The following is a 20,222-nucleotide window of genomic DNA, read 5'->3' on the forward strand; positions in this document are numbered from 1 at the left end:
TTATTTGACAGGAAATGCTTGACCCAGAAGTCATCACTGTTATTATTAACTCTAAAATTTACCAATGAACACATTTTAATGTTTACCAGCAAGTTATTATTTTAAGCTAGTTAAAAGCTGAATCGCACAGACTCATGGCATTTGAAACCCATAGAAATTAAAATAAATAGGAAGAAAATGTGGAACAGGTGTAGCTAACATCAGTTTGATCAAATTACTTATTTGTTGCTCCCCTTTCGTCAGTCCTTAATCTATATAGTCTCTATTAGGTTGTAAACTCTTTTGGGACATGCATTCATATATGTCTAGAAAGTGCTAAGAACACAGTGGGTTCTAGACAAATTAGTGTGTAGTGTCATCTCAGCCAGAATATCATTTCTTTCCTCTATAAAGTGCTAGGGGATCAAATCCAAATCCAAATGAAAACATAATGCACTCCACAGTCTCCCTATATAGAATTCCTTTCAGGCCTTCAACACCACAGTCCTTCAGACCAGCAGAGGAAACAGCTCCACCAGATGCCAAAAGATATTCAAAACACCGGACAACCCTCCAAAGTAACGTATGAATCACTGAAGAAACAGCCAAAGCAACAAGAGCGCCACAGAGCCCAGTGCAGAACCTTCACACTGGGACAACTGCATCTCAACACAATGAAATGTGAAAAACTAAAGCAGTACACTCTGTACAGGATCAGAGACTACAAACTACAGCTGGAAATAGGAACAGCCATTAAAACCCAGAATAAAACCAGGGAGTAACATCTGTGCAACCAGAATTGAAAAGGAAACTCTGAAATAGAGGATGATTTCGTATTCCAAGATCAAAAACATGAGGGAGTGTGAGAAAAATATTTCCTCATATATTCAGAAAAGATAAAAGACATTCCATTAAAATGAGGAAAACTAGTGCATAACCCTGGGAGAAAAGAAAGAGACAGCAGAGATAGTACTAAGCTATGTAGCAACCTTCTGCCAAATCGGGAATGATCAATAGCAAGTTGCACAGGTGATTGAGCTCCAAATGCATTGCCAAGCGCTTTCCCAGGCCAATAGTTGAAATACTGTGTTTATCTCTGCTAGAGCCCTGACGGCTCTGATCCCCTCTTTCCATCTTTGGCAATGCTTGTATGGTTTTCTTGCCAATAAAGTATTTTGAATAGGACAGAAGTAAACTGACCAGAGAGATAATACTTCAACAGAGTTTAATACTGTGCCTCAAACATGCAGAAAGCAACTTACGGAACTGGTGTAGAGAAAAAGGAAAGAAAGGGGAAAAAAAGCAAGTTGAGAGTTAATACAGCTGTGCTAGTGCTCCTGAAGACAAGTTACAGTGAAGACAGTGAAATGGTGCAGGAGGTAGTGGAAGGAGGGGAGCCAAGTTTAGTTTCAACGACTGACTGAAAATGAAGAGGAAGATTTTAAAGTGGATTTGAAGCAAGGAAATGACTCAGTTGCTTGGTGACAGAAAGATCCATAGAGATGGGACTTGAAAGACTTTCCCCCTCTGACAAGAGTTACTTAGGAGGCCAGATTAGGTGAGGGGGAGAAAGGCAGCGTGTGTCATGGGACTAGGTAGATACTAGGTCAAAAAAGTAATAATTTTGAAGTGGATTCTGTAGCGAACAGCAGAAGATCAGTGAGGGTAATGGAGTTTGAGATGAGAGGAAGCTACACTGTAACCAGTTAATTCTCAGCAAAACTTTACCATTAATTGGATTAAGTAAAAATTCCTGGCAGGGGAAATGTTACCCTTATCATGGATATTACTGTAATGGCCTCTTTTATGTCAATACAACAGATGTTCATGTTGTTGCATCATCATACTGTACCACACATTCCTTTGCTAGCCAAAACAGACACTGTTGCACATATTTCAACTACTTGCTGTGCAAAAAGGGGCTGGTTGTCATTTTAGCTGCCTCGGCTGTCTCTCATCTACTTACCTGACTTAATGTACATTCAGTTCCATGTTTCAGAGTAGCAGCCGTGTTAGTCTGTATTCTCAAAAAGAAAAGGAGTACTTGTGGCACCTTAGAGACTAACAAATTTATCTGAGCATAAGCTTTCGTGAGCTACAACTCACTTCATCGTAATGCATCTGATGAAGTGAGCTGTAGCTCACGAAAGCTTATGGTCAAATAAATTTGTTAGTCTCTAAGGTGCCACAAGTATTCCATTCAGTTCCATGTTGCCTGAACTTGAAACATCTCCAGCAGCATCTGTCCTGGTTTAGTCATTTAACCACGTGAAGTGGTTTTTACTCTTGATTAAAAAGAAAAAGAAAAAAGAACAATCCACTGGAAACCATGAAACCCTTGACAACTTTGGAAACATTTTTGATGGAAAGTTTTTCGTGTTTTATTGTTGTCAGAAAATTTCAGAGTATTTTGACCAACTCTGTTTCTCCCTGTTTGCCCAGGTGCAACTGAAAACAAAATTTGGGCCATTGCATGTGGCTTGTCCCCATCTCTTTATTCTTGCGGGACATTTTGTCAACAATGTGGAGAACAGGAAACCTTTTATTTGAAACACTGCAAATTAAAAAAGAATCCTTTGAACTCAAACCATCCATTTTTGGAAAGTGATGCATATGGATAAAGGCTGAATAGAATTTTCAGGTTTTTTTCCTCCCCTCTCATTACTAGTGACAATGATAATTACTAGAACTGAGATACAAGAGGAAAGCTTCCTTTTTCTTTCCAGTTCGTATATTTGGGAGCATTTTAAGCCACTTACTCCCACTAATGAGCACAGTTATTCACACAAGTCAGCCCATTAACTTCATTGGGCCTGCTCATGTAAATAACTACACACCAATGGGAGTAAGGATTACGGAATCTAGCCACTGGTGCTTGACATGTGTGGGTCTTTGACAGAGCAACAAGAGAGAGGGTATTTTTTAAAAAATAGTAAAATGTGATTGTAAAACCACAAGTAATAGTGGGAATCAAGGGAAATTGCAGCGCCTTAGACTACTTTAAATTTTTATTTTTTTAAAGTGTCTACATTTCAAGTTGATGCCGTCTCTTTAAAATTTCCATCAAATATTTCACTCATCTCTAATGCTGAATTAGGAGTGTGGCCATCACTGAATTTTTCTCCAAATAGTTAAAACAATAGTGGCTTGTCAAACCTTGTAAAGGAAGGGAGAGGTTCTTAAGAAACTGTATGGGAGAGTTACATTGGAGTGTCACAAACCCTCTTCTGTAGCGTAATTTATGTCCAATGAGTGAAATAATCTGACAACAATCAGACTGAGCTGAAAATAAAAGACCAGGAGCCTCTTTTTATTATGTGAATTTGAAATAGTGGAATTACTTGAACATGAGACACTGCAGGCCTCTGAAGTCAATGTTGTCACATCGAGGATGAGCTCAGCCCAACATTTAAAAAGCTCATCAGAAACAACTGTGGAAAAAAATCCTTTCCTGCATTGGAGATATTGGTGAAAGAACCGATTGAAGCTTTTCTGCTTTTTTGGCGACTGACTGGGATAATTATTAAATAACTTGAGAGATATTTTTGCCACAAATTCTTTGACTATGTCAAAGCTGACTGGCAGCACAGTATACAATGCAGCAAGTGAAATCCTGGCCCCATTGGCCAATGGGAGTTTTACTATTAACTTCAGTGGGGTGAGAATTTCACTCAACATGTGAGTAAATCTTTACACTGAGGGCCTACTCCAAAGCCCTTTGAAGTCAATGAGAGTCTTTCCATTGACTTCAATAGGCATTTATTAGGGCTTTGTGGTTCTTAATAAGAAACTAATGTTCAAGCCCAAATAGAAAATTTCCCAGTATGCATGAACATATAAAGATCCTAATGGAAGATGGGATTATCAGAGAATAACATTTTACTTTTAAATCTCCTCCTTTAAAACCCAAAGGAAATATAAGAGCAGGAAATAAATTACAGGCAAACAAGTCTCTCTCAAAGGTTTATGACTTACTTTGACCACATCTTGAAACAGATTGCTGGTGCAATTGCCAAATATTTTGCCTGTAGTCCAGCTAAATTGGGGGATTTATGATAAGGGCTGAAAAAACAGCTAATAAACCTAAATCTTTGGCAATAAAAGGTTTCCAGTTTTTCTTGTGTTTGATACCAACCTTTCCTCTTGTAAAAATGATGCTGTTCATTATTATTTGTGTTACAGAAGTGTCTGTAGGTACCAACCAAGATCAGAGCCCCATCGTGCTAGGACTCAGTGTACATATTGCTGGAGAAAGCCTTTCATATGAAACACCACAATTGACTTTGTGCACACTGACCCCTGCACATGTGTGCGGTCCCATTGGCTTCAATGAGGTGACACAGATTTCTGCTTGGTTTGTCCAAGGTTACACAGAAAGACTGTCTTAAAGCTGGGAATCGAACTCAGATTTCTTGTATAACAGTCCAGTGTCAAACACAAAACCAGCCTTTCTTGCTTCATCTTACTTCATTCAACAAGAACTAGCTTTTAAAGGGACAACAAACAAAATCTATTTGTTATGGAGTACATTAGAACTATCAAATTTCAACCCGCTCAGGAAGAATTGAACCTTTACATCATTTTAATTCATTTTCCCTGAAAATGGAACAAGTGAACATATTTAGATGAAAACTTTTTGAAATCACTTCCATAGATAAATGTGGTGTAATCAATGGCACTATGCAGGGAGAAATTAACTCCTTGGGTGGTTTTGAATCGAACCTTCCTTAAACCTTAAAATAATTTGGGTCCATTTAAAGATAGGGCATGAGCCATGTGACTCCATAGATTTTAACGTTGGCTGGGTGGCTAAAGCACAGAAACTGTTTTGAGAATTTACAGGTTTTGGTCCTGAAGGCAGTGGAAAACTTTCCCCAACACCACTTGTACTAGCTTTTCTAGTTATGATATACTGCAGCTCTAAAAAAATGCCTAAAGACTGACACTATGTTTAATTTTGAGCTCCTTAGGATATCTTTACAAGCAACAGACACAAGCACCTCACACAAGAAACCAGATTCTAAATCATGTCTGCTTCATCTGCACAAAGGCTTGTTTTTTCCTATGCAAAAAGGAGCTTTGCTCAAAGTCCGGTATTTCAGCCCAATGAAGGAGAAAGTAACTTTCGCAGGAAAGTGATGGCGCACAGGCAGGGTATTCCCTTCTAAGCTCAGAAAGAAGACATTTTGCCAAGCGTATTGAGATTTTGATTTGATCACAATTATAAAAGCGGGTGAGTTAGGAGTAGTAATGACATTAAGGCCCAGATCCTCACAGGTATTCAGAAGCCATTGAAATTAATGGGAGTTAGGCAGCTAAATACCTTAAGTGCCAGATTTTCAAAAGAGCCCACCACCTAACAACTCCCAGTTAGGCACCTAACTAGGGAGCTGAAATTTCAGAAGATTTCAGCTCCCATTTAGGCACTATAAGATGATCAGCCCTATTGGTCTCGGCGGGAGTCGCTGGGTGCTAAGCTTCCAGCAGGATAACTGAAAAACGAATAAAATAGGATTATTTTTTTAAGAGGGCTTGGAGAGGGTTTACTGAGCTCTGACAGTTGTTCTGCCCGCTACACTATGCACTTAAAGCTGAGATCTTGAGAAAGTTGTGAATCTAGGTGTACCATACGCTTACACAAGATAAGCAAATCAGATGATCTGCTCCCTGATATCTGATGGCTAGTTTGCAGCATTGCCAACCTCAAGAGATCAAAAATCAGGAGTCAGATCCCTATAAATCATGAGATTTTAAAATCATCAAAACATGTTTTTAGTCCATCTTTTGACTTTTTAATTTCCCTCTACTCTTGTGACTGGGTGTGAGAGAGGATTTCAGGGTGAAAGGTCAACCTTTAATGCATTCAAATGCATGCCTCTCCTTGGCTGCTCAGAGACAGCCCTCTTACCCTCACCTCACCCTAAAGAGAGGGGAACTGCCATCTGTTTCCTATTACTTTCTTGATGCCCCTTCCCCTGCCCCACTCCATCCCAAGGCTCCTCCCTTCTCTGGACCCAGCAGCACCTCCTCCCCAACCAAGTGCTCTCATGGGGTTCTCCTCTTCCCCAGACTCGGCAGCACCTCCTCCCCAACCCAACCAACCTTAGTGGCCTGTGGGGTTCTCCTCTTCCCCAGACCCAGCAGCACCACCTCCCCCAACCCACTCCACCTCATTGCCCCATGGGGTTCTCCTTTTCCCTCAGATCTGGCAGCACCACCTCCCTGACTGCTCCCTCCACCTCCCACTGCTCCCCAAGGTTCTCCCCTTCCCTGGACCCAGCAGCACCATTTCCATGACTCATCCCTTTCCCTGCCTCCCACTGCCCTGTAAGGTTCTCCTCTGCCCAGATGCCAAATAGAGGAGAGATCCCAAGGCAGCAGGAGGCAAATGAGTTTTGCTGCAGGTTCCAGGGCCTCAGACATGGAAGGCAGGGCTCAGTGGCAGGGCAGACCTATATCCTTAGTCTCCAGGCTTTCACACAAAGCTCTGCCCAGTCCTGAAAATCATGGGAGCTTCTCACTGTCATGTACCCCCTGCACACTGTGGATTGCATGGCTGCTACCAGCTAATCAGGTTTCTGTACCAGCTATGGTCTGGCTAAGGAGCTTCCTACCCAGAGAGATACACCAGAGATGTGTTCATCTTAAGACACTATATACTGCCAGGAATGCCTGTTATGAGCTAAGGAGTGTTGCACACAGTGCCATCTAATGGCTGAACATTATAATACAGTTTAACATTACATCACCTTTAAATTCTACGTTCCCATCATGTATAAAATGTATACTGTCACGCTATTTCTGAAGTTCAGTGCAGATCTCTGAACCATACTGATTTTCTAATTGCATAACCTGAATGTGTAAAAACTTGATCATCTGGCTGTCCATTAATTGCAATGACTGGCTGTGGTTGGTTTGGAATCTTTGAGTCTGCTTCTATTTGCTCTGCAGCCACTATCTGTTGAGTTTGCTCTGGTGATTGTTCTTTCTGAGGAACAAATTGAATATGTTGATTGAGACACACAGTGAAGAGTTCAACAAAAACAATCACATATGATCTGGGCAATGAATTCTTTATCTTTATGACAGCTGGATTTCTCCATCCTTTTACTCCATCCACTTTGACAAACATTGTCACCATTCTAGACCTGGAAGTTCTCTAACGGAGTGACATCTGCTATAAGAGTGTTTGGAAATAGAACTACTATTCTGACTGTGGAAAAGAACCTGAGCTGTCTTCCCATGAGGAGTTATGCTGGACTATATCAAGTAGATGCTATTGGTGTTGTTCTTCAGAGTTACAGATCAAGGAATGGTTTCAGAGTAGCAGCCGTGTTAGTCTGTAACCACAAAAAGAAAAGGAGTACTTGTGGCACCTTAGAGACTAACAAATTTATTTGAGCATAAGCTTTCATGAGCGACAGCTCACTTCATCGGATGCATTCAGCGGAAAATACAGTGTGGAGATTTATATACACAGAGAACATGAAACAATGGGTGTTACTATGCACACTGTAATGAGAGTGATCAGGTAAGGTGAGCTATTACCAGCAGGAGAGCGGGGGGAAAAATCCTTTTGTAGTGATAATCAAGGTGAGCCGTTTCCGTCTCTTCCTGCTGTAGGATTTTCTTGATTGTCTATACAGCTCTCAACATCTCCATTTGGTTTTGGGTAATGTGAGCTGCAAGCAATATGATCAAAATCATATTTAGTTTGGAATGACTTAAAAATTCTCCTGTGGTGAATTCTGGTCCATTGTCCATTGCTAGTTGTTCAGGAGTACCGAAAGTGCACTTCAGTTTCTCTATAATGCTACGTCTTTCGAGTACGTTATTTCTACATACCTGGAAAAATGGTCCACAACAATCAGGTAATGATGTCCTCAGAATTTGCATAAATCTGCATCTAGTCTCTTCCAAAGTCTATCTGATAGAGGTGTTTTATTCTATATGGTTCACAATTGTCTCTTAAGGTAATTTGTACTGGATACCCTTTCAGAAGTCTAATATAATCAAATACTTCATTGAGTTCTTCCAGCTTTCTCACTAGGCCCATCATGGCTGCCAAGCTGCAGCTGAGAAGACTGTTGGTCTGATCCTTTGATCATATACAAAGACAAAAGCTTTGCATTCAGAGTGTAAATTGTTCTACGGTGAACTGGTCCATGCAGTTCAGAATACTTCCACAGCTAGCCAGGGCTGCATCAGGTGACTTCACCTCTGGGAGAGGCTGAAAGTTACTGTAAGTCCCTTCTGAGATGACTGTGACATCTACTCCTGAGAGTCCATTTTAAAGTCAGCAGTCTTTCCATGAATATTCAGTTTCACACTCCAAGCAGGCTCTGGGTCATTGCACATTACAGATCCCAGCAACAATTTCTCTTGATTGACTGTAATAGTAGTCAACTTCCTGACTGCTTTGATCTAGCAAACAGCTGCAAAATGTTGATATTTTGTGCATTTATTATACCTTGCCAAAATACATCTGTTTGGCTATGAATTTTTTCCACATCTCGTGCATTTAGATTGAAAGGTTTTGGTGTTTGACTGGAATTTGTCTCTTTTAGCCTGGGAGTTCTCTCTCCTTCCCTCAGGGATTTTATGATAATGACTATTAGTGCTCATGCTGTTTACAGCTCCCAAGCTAGTTTCAGGGTTTTCAAGTTGCTCCTGCCTTTTGTTCTGCTGTTTGACTTCTTCAGACTGCTTTGCCATTTGTATAGCTGTGGATAGGGCTGTGGGTAAGGTTAAGTCTGTTTTTAATTGTAGCTGCTTTGAAATATTTTTATCTATTAACCCCAAAACAAGTCTGTTTCTGACATTTTCATGGTTTGCAATCCCAAAATCAGAGTTTCCAGACAATGCATGCAGAGCTCTTAGCCCTGGTCTACACTAGGCGTTGAGGTCAAATTTAGCAGTGTTAAATCGATTTAACCCTGCACCTGTCCACATGACGAAGCCCTTTTTTCGACTTAAAGGGCTCTTAAAATCGATTTCCTTATTCCACCCCCTACAAGAGAATTAGCGCTGAAATTGGTTTTGCTGGGTCGAATTTGGGGTACTGTGGACGCAATTAGACAATATTGGCCTCCGGGAGCTATCCCAGAGTGCTCCACTGTGACTGCTCTGGACAGCACTCTCAAGTCAGATGCACTGACCAGGTAGACAGGAAAAGGCCCGCGAACTTTTGAATTTCAATTTCCTGTTTGGCTAGTGTGGCAAGCTGCAGGTGACCATGCAGAGCTAATCAGCAGAGGTGACCATGCACTCATCAGCAGAAGGGACCATGATGGAGTCCCAGAATAGCAAAAGAGCTCCAGCATGGACCGAACAGGAGGTACGGGATCTGATCGCTGTATGGTGAGAGGAATATGTGCTATCAGAACTACGTTCCAGTTTTCCAAATTTCAAAACATTTGTGAAAATCTCCCAGGGCATGAAGGACAGAGGCCATAACAGGGACCCAAAGCAGTGCCGCCTGAAACTTTAAGGAGCTGAGGCAAGCCTACCAGAAAACCAGAGAGGCAAACGGCCACTCCGGGTCAGAGCCCCAAACATGCTACTTCTATGATGAGCTGCATGCCATTTTAAGGGGTTCAGCCACCACTACCCGAGACGTGTTGTTTGACTCCTTCAATGGAGATGGAGGCAACACGGAAGCAGGTTTTGGGGACGAGGAAGATGATGATGATGAGGTTGTAGATAGCTCACAGCAAACAAGCGGAGAAACCAGTTTTCCCGACAGCCAGGAACTGTTTCTCACCCTGGACCTGGAACCAGTACCCCCCAAACCCACCCAGTGCTGCCTCCCGGACCCGACAGGCGGAGAAGGGACCTCTGGTGAGTGTACCTTTTAAAATACTATACAAGGTTTAAAAGCCAGCATGTTTAATGATTAATTTGCCCTGGCATTCATGGCTTTCCTGGATATACTCCCAAAGCCTTTGCAAAAGATTTCTGGGGAAGGCAGCTTTATTCCATCCATCATGGAAGGACACTTTACCACTCCAGGCCAGTAGCACGTACTCAGGAATCATTGTAGAACAAAGCATTGCAGTGTATGTTTGCTGGCATTCAAACAACATCCATTCTTTATCTTTCAGTGTTATTCTCAGGAGAGAGATATCATTCATGGTCACCTGGATGAAATAGGGTGCTTTTCTTAAGGGAACATTCAGAGGTGCCCGTTCCTGCTGGGCTGTTTGCCTATGGCTGAACAGAAATGTTTACCGCTGTTAGCCACACGCTCAGGGGAGGCAAAATGCGACCTTGTAACAAAAGCACATGTGTTATGTATGTAATGTTAACAGCAAGGTTTACCATGAAAGAGTGTACCCATTGTTCTATAAAATGTGTCTTTTTAAATACCACTGTCCCTTTTTTTTTTCTCTACCAGCTGCATGTGTTTCAAGGATCACAGGATCTTCTCCTTCCCAGAGGCTAGCAAAGATTAGAAGGCGAAAAAAACGCACTCGCGATGAAATGTTCTCTGAGCTCATGCTGTCCTCCCACACTGACAGAGCACAGACGAATACATGGAGGCAGACAATTTCAGAGTTCAGGAAAGCACAAAATGTCCAGGAGGAGAGGTGGCAGGCTGAAGAGAGTAAGTGGCGGGCTGAAGAGAGGACTGAAGCTGAAAGGTGGTGGCAGTGTGATGAGAAGAGGCAGGATTCAATGCTGAGGCTGCTGGAGGATCTAACTAATATGCTCCAGCATTAGGTTGAGCTGCAGGAAAGGCAGCAGGAGCACAGACTGCCGCTACAGCCCCGTGTAACCAACTGCCCTTCTCCCCAAGTTTCACAGCCTCCTCACCCATACGCCCAAGAACGCGGTGGGGGGGAGCCTCCGGCCACCCAGCCACTCCACCCCAGAGGATTGCCCAAGTAACAGAAGGCTGGCATTCAATAAGTTTTAAACTTTTAAAGTGCTGTGTGGCCTTGTCCTTCCCTCCTCCACCACCCATGCTGGGCTACCTTGGTAATTATCCCCCTATTTGTGTGATGAATTAATAAAGAATGCATGAATGTGAAGCAACAATGACTTTATTGCCTCTGCAAGCAGTGATCGAAAGGAGGTGGGGAGGGTGGTTAGCTTACAGGGAAGTAGAGTGAACCAAGAGGCGGGGGATTTCATCAAGGAGAAACAAACAGAACTTTCACACCGTAGCCTGGCCAGTTATGAAACTGGTTTTCAAAGCTTTTCTGATGCGCACTGCGCCTTCCTGTGCTCTTCTAGCCACCCTGGTGTCTGGCTGTGCATAACCAGCACCCAGGCGATTTGCCTCAACTCCCACCCCACCATAAACGTCTCCCCCTTACTCTCGCAGATATTGTGGACGCACAGCAAGCAGTAATAACAGTGGGAATATTGGTTTTGCTGAGCTCTAACCGAGTCAGTAAACTGCACCAGCGTGCTTTTAAATGTCCAAATGCACATTCTACCACTATTCTGCACCTGCTCAGCCTGTAGTTGAACAGCTCCTGACTACTCTCCAGGCTGCCTATGTATGGCTTCATGAGCCATGGCATTAAGGGGTAGGCTGGGTCCCCAAGGATAACTATAGGCATTTCAACATCCCCAATGGTTATTTTCTGGTCTGGGAAGAAATTCCCTTCCTGCAGCTTTTGAAACAGACCAGAGTTCCTGAAGATGTGAGCGTCGTACCTTTCCCGGCCATCCCACCTTGATGTTGGTGAAACGTCCCTTGTGATCCACCAGTGCTTGCAGCCCTATTGAAAAGTACCCCTTGCAGTTTATATACTCGCTGGCTTGGTGCTCCGGTGCCAAGATAGGGATATGGGTTTCGTCTATGGCCCCACCACAGTTAGCGAATCCCATTGCAGCAAAGCCATCCACTATCACCTGCACGTTTCCCAGGGTCACTACCCTTGATATCAGCAGATCTTTGATTGTGTTGGCTACTTGCATCACAGCAGCCCCCACAGTAGATTTTCCCACTCCAAATTGATTCCCGACTGACTGGTAGCTGTCTGACATTGCAAGCTTCCACAGGGCTATTGGCACTCACTTCTCAACTGTGAGGGCTGCGCTCATCCTGGTATTCTTGTGCCTCAGGGCAGGGGAAAGCAAGTCACAATGTTCCATGAAAGTGCCCTTATGCATGCAAAAGTTTCGCAGCCACTGGGAATCATCCCAGACCGGCAACACTATGCGGTCTCACCACTCTGTGCTTGTTTCCCGAGCCCAGAATCGGCGTTCCACCGCATGAGCCTGCCCCATTAGCACCATGATGCCCACATTGCCAGGGCCCGTGCTTTGAGAGAAGTCTGTGTCCATGTCCTCATCACTCTCGTAACTGCACTGATGTTACCTACTTGCCCGGTTTCGCTTTGCCAGGTTCTGGTGCTGCATATACTGCTGGATAATGCGTGTGGTGTTTAATGTGCTCCTAATTGCCAAAGTGATCTGAGCGGGAGTCTGCACAGAAAAAAGGCACAGAACGATTGTCTGCTGTTGCCCTGATGGAGGGAGGGGCGACTGACAACATGGCTTACAGGGTTGGCTTACAGGGAATTAAAATAACAAAGGGGGTGGCTTTGCGAGAAACTGAATGACCGCCTCAAGGATAGAACTTAAAACCTCAAGAATAGAACTCAAAACTGGGTTTAGTAGGCTGTTGATTTCACAGAGGGAGGGAGGGAGGAGAAAATGAATACAAAACAAATCTGGTCTATTTCTTGTTTTGAGCCACTTCATCTATCTTTATACATCATGCTGGCAGCAGACTGTGCAGTACGACCGCTAGCCATCGTCATCTCCTGGGTGCTCGGCAGAAGACGGTGCAGTATGACTACTGGCCATCATCTTCTGCTAGCTGCAGATTAAAAGACAGTGCACTTCCAGTAGGACTCAATCGCCATGAGACGAAACAAGGGAAATGGCTTGGCTGAGTAACTCCCATGTTTGCCCAGGCACCTGGTTAAAAGAGCACCCAGGACTACGTTGACTATGGCTACGAGTCATACTGCACTGTCTGCTGCCAAAAGGCAATATACTGCTGCTGTGTAGCAATGCAGTACCATGTCTGCCAGCACCCAGAAGATATACGGTGATGGTTAGCTGATCGGGCTCCATGCTTGCCGTGATATGGCGTCTGCACAGGTAACTCAAGAAAAAAAGCGCAAAATGATTGTCTGCCCTTGCTTTTATGGAGGAGGGAGGGAGGGAGAGAGGGAACAGGGGCCTGACGATATGGACCCAGAACCCCCCGCGACAATGTTTTAGCCCCATCAGGCACTGGGATTTCTACCCAGAATTCAAATGGGTGGTGGAGACTGCGGGAACTGTGGGATAGGTACCCACAGTGCAAAGCTCCAGAAGGCGACGGTTGCCTCGGTTCTGTGGACACACTCCGCCAACTATATGCACTTAGAGCATTTGTGTGGGGACACACACACTTGACTGTATAAAAACGCTTTCTACAAAACTGACTTCTATAAATTCGACCTAATTTTGTAGTGTAGACATACCCTTAGAAGAGATTCAAAATTTGTTCCTGAATTCTCTGATGAAAACATGCTCTTTCATAAATCACATTTCTCAGAGGTATTAGGTATGCCTCCAACAGAGCCAAAACTCTTTCATAGTCACCTTTGTTAATTTCTTTAGTAAAAACTGAAAGATTTTAATATATATATGCTGCCTGATCTCCCATAACAAATTAAAGAAGATACCTGAGTATCTCCAGTTTCCTCGTAGAGTTTGATTGCAATATGGCATCTTGCAAAATACTGTTTCCAGTTGGTCCATTCTGAAGGTTTGTCAAAACTGAAGTTCTCTGGGGCATTGAAGAGCATTCCTGACACCATGTCATATACATCTTGTACACAGGACATTGTTACTGATGGGTCAGGCTTCTGTAGCAGCCATGGACTGGCTACAGAGCTTCCCTCCTAGGGAGATACACCAGAGATGTATCTTCTTAAGATATTTTAATGTACTGCCAGGAATGCCTGTTGAGACAAGGCGATGAGATAATATCTTTTATTGGACCAACTGCAGTTGTTGAGAGAGACAAGCTTTCAAGCTTACACACAGCTCTTCTTCAGGAATGTCTGTTGTGAGCTAAGCTGTGTTACATTTGGTGCCACTTAGTGGCTGAACATTATAATAATTTAGCTTGAACATCATTGTGACAGCTCCAAAATCCTGTGATTCACAATTAGTTCATGAGAGTTAGCAACACTGGCTTCCCTTGGTTGTTCAGAGGGGACTCCCTAACCCATCACTACCCTCAGGCAGGGAGAGTTCCCAATCTAACCTCTCCCCCATCACTATCCTCTACACCCTCCCCCATCAGCCTCCCTCCTGCACCATGTTCTCCTGCACCCTCTTTTTCTGCAACCCCTAAATCTGCCTCCTCCTCCCACACATTCACACATCCACATTTCATAGTGTCTCTACTGCTCCTCACAGTCCCTGTGTCCTATCCAGCCCGTGAACTACAAAAAGGCAGCCATTTTGCCTGTGGTCATGGCTTCTATCTTATTGAAAACATGGGAGGTGTCAGTCAACTTAATTAAGGGCAGTCTCACTTCCACATTTAGATACACTGTAAGGAAATGGAGTTCACCTTTCTGGCTTCAATATCCATTGACAGTAATAGGTGGCCATTTTGAATTAGGGGAAATTTGTGAGTTGGGAGCCCTTCCTCATGTCTTCATGAGGCAAGTAAAAAAAACACCCCAACATAGCTAGAGTTGGCAATACTGGATTTGTCATTCTGAAAATTTTGTAGGTGAAAACCAAGGAAGTCAATGCCAGACAGAAGCATTTGAAGCCTGGTAACCTAACCATTGTAAATAACATCAAGTTAGAGACCTTTGGGATAAAAATAAAATCAAAGCTCAGCATAATAGGACAAGTTAGTTAAGTTTTAGCATATTGAAATGCACTAATTATGGTGTCATCTGGTGGCAGAACCATAGTTCGGGTTGGATTCTAAAATGGGCTCAGTTCCTGGTTTTCTCAAGAAGTAGAGCGATGCCTTCCATGCCCTAGAGATGTCAGTCTGCCAGTATCTCTTTATCAAGCTCCCATGACCTAACCCAACACACTAAACATCCACAATTAATAGTATTGGGGGAGAGTAGATTGGTAAAAGAGTGTATGGAACAGAGTGCATTGAAGGGCGGCAAATTTAAGGTTGCGGTGTTACCAACCTCAAGTGTTCAAAAATCATAAGTCAGGTCACAAACTTTCATAAGATTGGCTTTAAAAAATCATAAAAATAATAGATTTGGGATTATTTTATTTGTTTTGGAGTCTTTAGAGTTCATATTTTCAAGTTTTATATTGCAGCGATGAGGGCTGGGGGAGGGGAAAGGGAGGGAGGGAGATTCACACATAATAAAATGGCTCCAGGAGCTGGGGTATTAAGTAAGCACCAAATATCATATTTGTGATTAGATGGAGAGAGATGGCAACACTGAAGTTATAGTTGTGATCTGTGGTTTATGGTAACTATAGTAAAATGAAGGTGTGTACTTGAGGGTGGAGAAGGAGGATCTATACTCTTTGGTGACATGACTTTTCATTTCCTTGCATATGTGTCAAGTATGTTGTATGTGTGAACCTTACCTGCCTGCCTTTTTTGTATGAATTGCTTGTGAAAGAAGAGCACTAAAATATACTATTCACAATGCTTCTGCCATGGATGGCCAAACAGTGGGCAGGAGTCAATTACATTTTAGGAGAGTAAGAATGAAAAGTGTTATGTGGACTCATTCCAAAGTCCTAAGGTCAAATCTGTGAAGTATTAGCACTGGGCCAAATGCAGCCTTTTCAATTCTAAAATGTGGCCAACAGCTGCCCTCATCTCTCACACAGCATACCCTAGAGAGACTATTGGTCACCACATGTTCCTCCAGTTTCATTTGGAAAACTTTGATCAGATCGGGATGCAGAATTACATTTTGGGACTTGTCTTTAGTGACAAAGTCTTTAGTGTGCTCAAAGTAGATTGTGGCTGCAGTCTCAGGATTTACTAATTGTTGTTATTATTAAGCATTGACAGCATACAGAGCATAAGCTGAGACATAATTCAAGCCCTATTCCATGTAATGCCCTTGGGCCAAAACTACCCTCAATTGGGTAGACATTGGTCTGGTCATCTCGATGTATCCTTTGATACAACCTTTTTTTAAATGGACAGTGAGAGCAACATAGCAGACCTTTCAGACAGCATCTCTTTGCTTTTCAGCTGTTCTTCACAAATAATCAACAACAATTGCAGAACCTGACAAATAGGGCGATTTCCTACCACTCCAACCTCCCTTTCAGTCCTCTTTTAGCTTCAGAACCCAGAAAATTTCACAAACCATTATAGGAGGCTAAAGTGTAGTCCAGAAGAGGTTCACATCTGAAATTATTTCAGGTAATGTACTTGTCAAAACCAGGCAGCACACACACAACATAATTCATTGTAGTGCACTGAATCCATATTTATCATGAACTCTGGAGTTTTCATTCAAAGTGAGCTAAGTTTGCTGAGAAGCAAGTTAGTCCAATCTATTGGTCATGTAAGTGCTATGCTGCTGTGAACTACTTTGGCACTCTTCCAGTGACTATATCACACTGCTTTGTAGGTGATCATTATAGACTTGTCTGTTTGTCTGTGTGCTCTCCCCTAGTGTGTGGTCAGCTTAACTGGATATCCCCTCCTCGTTTCATACGCTGGCGCAGAGCTAGATTTTGTCCATCCTCTCCTGGATTCAAGTTTATCACAATAGCTGTAATCATATTCCCGAAGCCCTGCAACATGCCTCGAGCAGTCGCATGGAGCCAGGCTGAGACCCTGGATCTCATGACCATCTGGGGAGAAGCACTGGGGCAGGAAACTCTTGAGGCCAGCCACTGAAATAAAGACCTTTTTGTGGACATTGCTAGTCAGATGCCTGCAAGGGGCCAAGACCAGAATGCCAAACAGTGCTGAATAAAGAGCAAACTGATCAGGAAAACTCCAGGAGGGGAAATGTAACCTGTCACTTTTTCCAGGACTTAGATAGGATTTTACGTAACTATGTGACCAGCCACCACAGGAAGCTTGTGGATCCTGCTGAGCACTCTCCTCTTTGCCCCCTGAGGATGACTAGCAAGATCCATTGGATCTTGGCTTGAGAAGACCAGTGAAGAGATCTCCCCAGAAATCCAGGATCTCTTCAGGTTTCAGAGTAGCAGCCGTGTTAGTCTGTATTCGCAAAAAGAAAAGGAGTACTTGTGGCACCTTAGAGACTAACAAATTTATTAGAGCATAAGCTTTCGTGAGCTACAGCTCACTTCATCGGATGCATTACCTGCATCCGATGAAGTGAGCTGTAGCTCACGAAAGCTTATGCTCTAATAAATTTGTTAGGATCTCTTCAGACTCACGGCCCTGACGCTAGCCAGGTAGAAGATGAGCCCAGTTCCTGCCATGCGGCAACCAACCCCGATTCGCAGGCAGCAACCTGGACGATGATTCAGGAGAATGATCCTATGGAAAAAGAAAAGGAGTACTTGTGGCACCTTAGAGACTAACAAATTTATTTGAGCATAAGCTTTCGTGAGCTACAGCTCACTTCATCGGATGTGAGCTGTAGCTCACGAAAGCTTATGCTCAAATAAATTAGTTAGTCTCTAAGGTGTCACAAGTACTCCTTTTCTTTTTGCGAATACAGACTAAGACGGCTGCTACTCTGAAACCTGATCCTATGGAGATATCCTTGGCATGTAAGGCTTTGTATAATTTTGTGTAATGTAATAGTTATGTTTTAATGTTATGTTATTCTTATGTTATATCCATTGCCAACCCCCTCCATACACCTTTCCAACATGGCAGCTACTCCTGTTGGGCAATTAGCTTCTGTCTCTTTCTGAAACCCCAACTACTGACCATTTTCAGGCCCACATTCTGGAAGGAATATGCCCGCATATCTCTTTTCCTTTCCCCTTCCCTCAGCTGCTTGGAGAATCCCAGCCGCCCTCCAAACCCCATTCACCGTCTCATAATGGCATCTGGCAGCATGGCACAGCTGCAGCCTCTACCCCACCCCCTCCTATAGCAGAGTCAAATAAGTAAACGTTTGTGCCAACATTCCTTGAGATGGTGGTTACAGGAAAAGAAGTTTGATTAGTGTTCTCACTGTACACGAGATAGACATGGACATTGCATGCCGGCAAAGCTACAAAAAGAATACTTCTCCCCTGTGACACACACTCTTATAGACTGGTAAAATGAATCTTCAGGCAATCATTGAAGAGTCCTTTCTATTTCTGCACTTTCAACATGTCTACAGGGGAGATAAAGCAAAAGCTCTGAATGAGAAATTGTTCAAGTTTTGTTCAGTGATTATGAGGAATAGCTGCATAGCCATACTGCCCAGTATATATGCTTTCCTGGCATTTCTGCAGCACTTCTGGAAGGGACCCATCTTGGGGAATAACTTCACAGCACATCTTGCTGGTTTGCCTTTTGCCTGTTTGAATCAATCCATTCTCTGTCTCCTAGGGTATGTCTACACTGCAATTAGACACCCGCGGCTGGCCCATGCCAGCTGATCCGGGCTCACAGGGCTAGGGCTAAGGGACTGTTTAATTGCAGTGTAGATGGTCAGGCTCAGGAGGGGCTCTAGGACCCTGTGTGGTGGGAGGGTCCCAGAACTTAGGCTGCAGCCTAAGCCTGAACATCTACACTGCAATTACACAGCCCCTTAGCCTGAGCTCTGCATCGGGCCAGCTGCAGATGTCTAATTGTGGTGTAGACAAACCCCTAGTTACCTGCCTCAATGTAATATCATCCAGAGTCAGGACAGCTTAAAGGGGACATAGAGGGGATTACTGTCCAACTCGTCCCCAGATTCACCTTGTTAACCCATCTGATGCAATATAAGCACCTCCAAGGCACACCAAAACTGAGAAACCATACTGGGAACATAATTCCCACCCTCAAGACAGCATGGCAAAGACAAACCACATGAGCTGCACAGACAAAATATCCCACTTCATGCACCACGTCCCATCTCTGAGGTTCCCCCAAGAATGGGAAGAGTCATAGGACTGGAAGGGACCTCGAGAGGTCATCTAGTCCAGTCTCCTGCACTCATGGCAGGACTAAGAATCTCAGGGAAGACAAGCCCGAAAGGGATATAAACAAAATGCTATCCCAGCCTCCCCGGGATTATGAACAATAACTACTTACATTTTTTTTTAAATACACCCACAGCTGCCACACAGCCAGACCCTCAAGCAAAGGGCCCTTATCAATGGTCAAGTGTCTGGCAAACCTTACAAGGAGAAACTGGAAAACTTATGATGAAATGTTGACATCATTAGAGAGTCCCCCCCCCAAGAAAAGAAAAGGGGGAGGCAGTACCTAAGGACAGAGAGAGAATCTGACAAGGAGCTTTCCAAAGAGATTGGTGCAGTGCCAAAGGACAGTGTGGCAAGTTGCCAGAGAAAGTACTGCCATGGCCAAAGTCAGTGTGGAAAGAGACAGGGAGATGCAGAGGCAACTCCTAGCAGCCACACAAAGTCAGCATGCCTGGTTGCAGCGCATGTTACCATGAAGGAAGCAGGGAGTGCAGTGCTGCAAATCAGCACCACCCATGTTATGCAGACCCTGGACAAAACAGTCTACTGGGAACAGCAGCGGTTGTACCCACACAGCACTGCTCCCTGAGGCTATTTCCCTCACAGACCCCAGCTCAGGACACTGAGAACAGGGATCCCTCAGACATAAGCTCTTTTGAGCTGGACTAGATGACCTCGTGAGGTCCCTCCAACCCTGATATTCTATGATACTCAACATCCAAAGTCCCACAAACCAGAAGAGGCAGAGCCAAGATATCTATCTGCCCATGACTTTACATCCACCTGGCCCTTGTTCAATATCTTCATAAACGATCTGGAGGATGGTGTGGATTGCACCCTCAGCAACTTTGCAGATGACACTAAACTGGGAGGAGAGGTAGATACGCTGGAGGGTAGGGATAGGATACAGAGGGACCTAGACAAATTAGAGGATTGGGCCAAAAGAAATCTGCTGAGGTTCAACAAGGACAAGTGCAGGGTCCTGTACTTAGGACGGAAGAATCCCATGCATCGCTACAGACTAGGGACCGAATGGCTAGGCAGCAGTTCCGCAGAAAAGAACCTAGGGCTTACAGTGGACAAGAAGCTGGATATGAGTCAACAGTGTGCTGTTGTTGCCAAGAAGGCCAATGGCATTTTGAGATGTATAA

The sequence above is a fragment of the Dermochelys coriacea genome, chromosome 1, assembly GCF_009764565.3.
Source record: "Dermochelys coriacea isolate rDerCor1 chromosome 1, rDerCor1.pri.v4, whole genome shotgun sequence".
Classification (NCBI taxonomy): Eukaryota; Metazoa; Chordata; order Testudines; family Dermochelyidae; genus Dermochelys; species Dermochelys coriacea.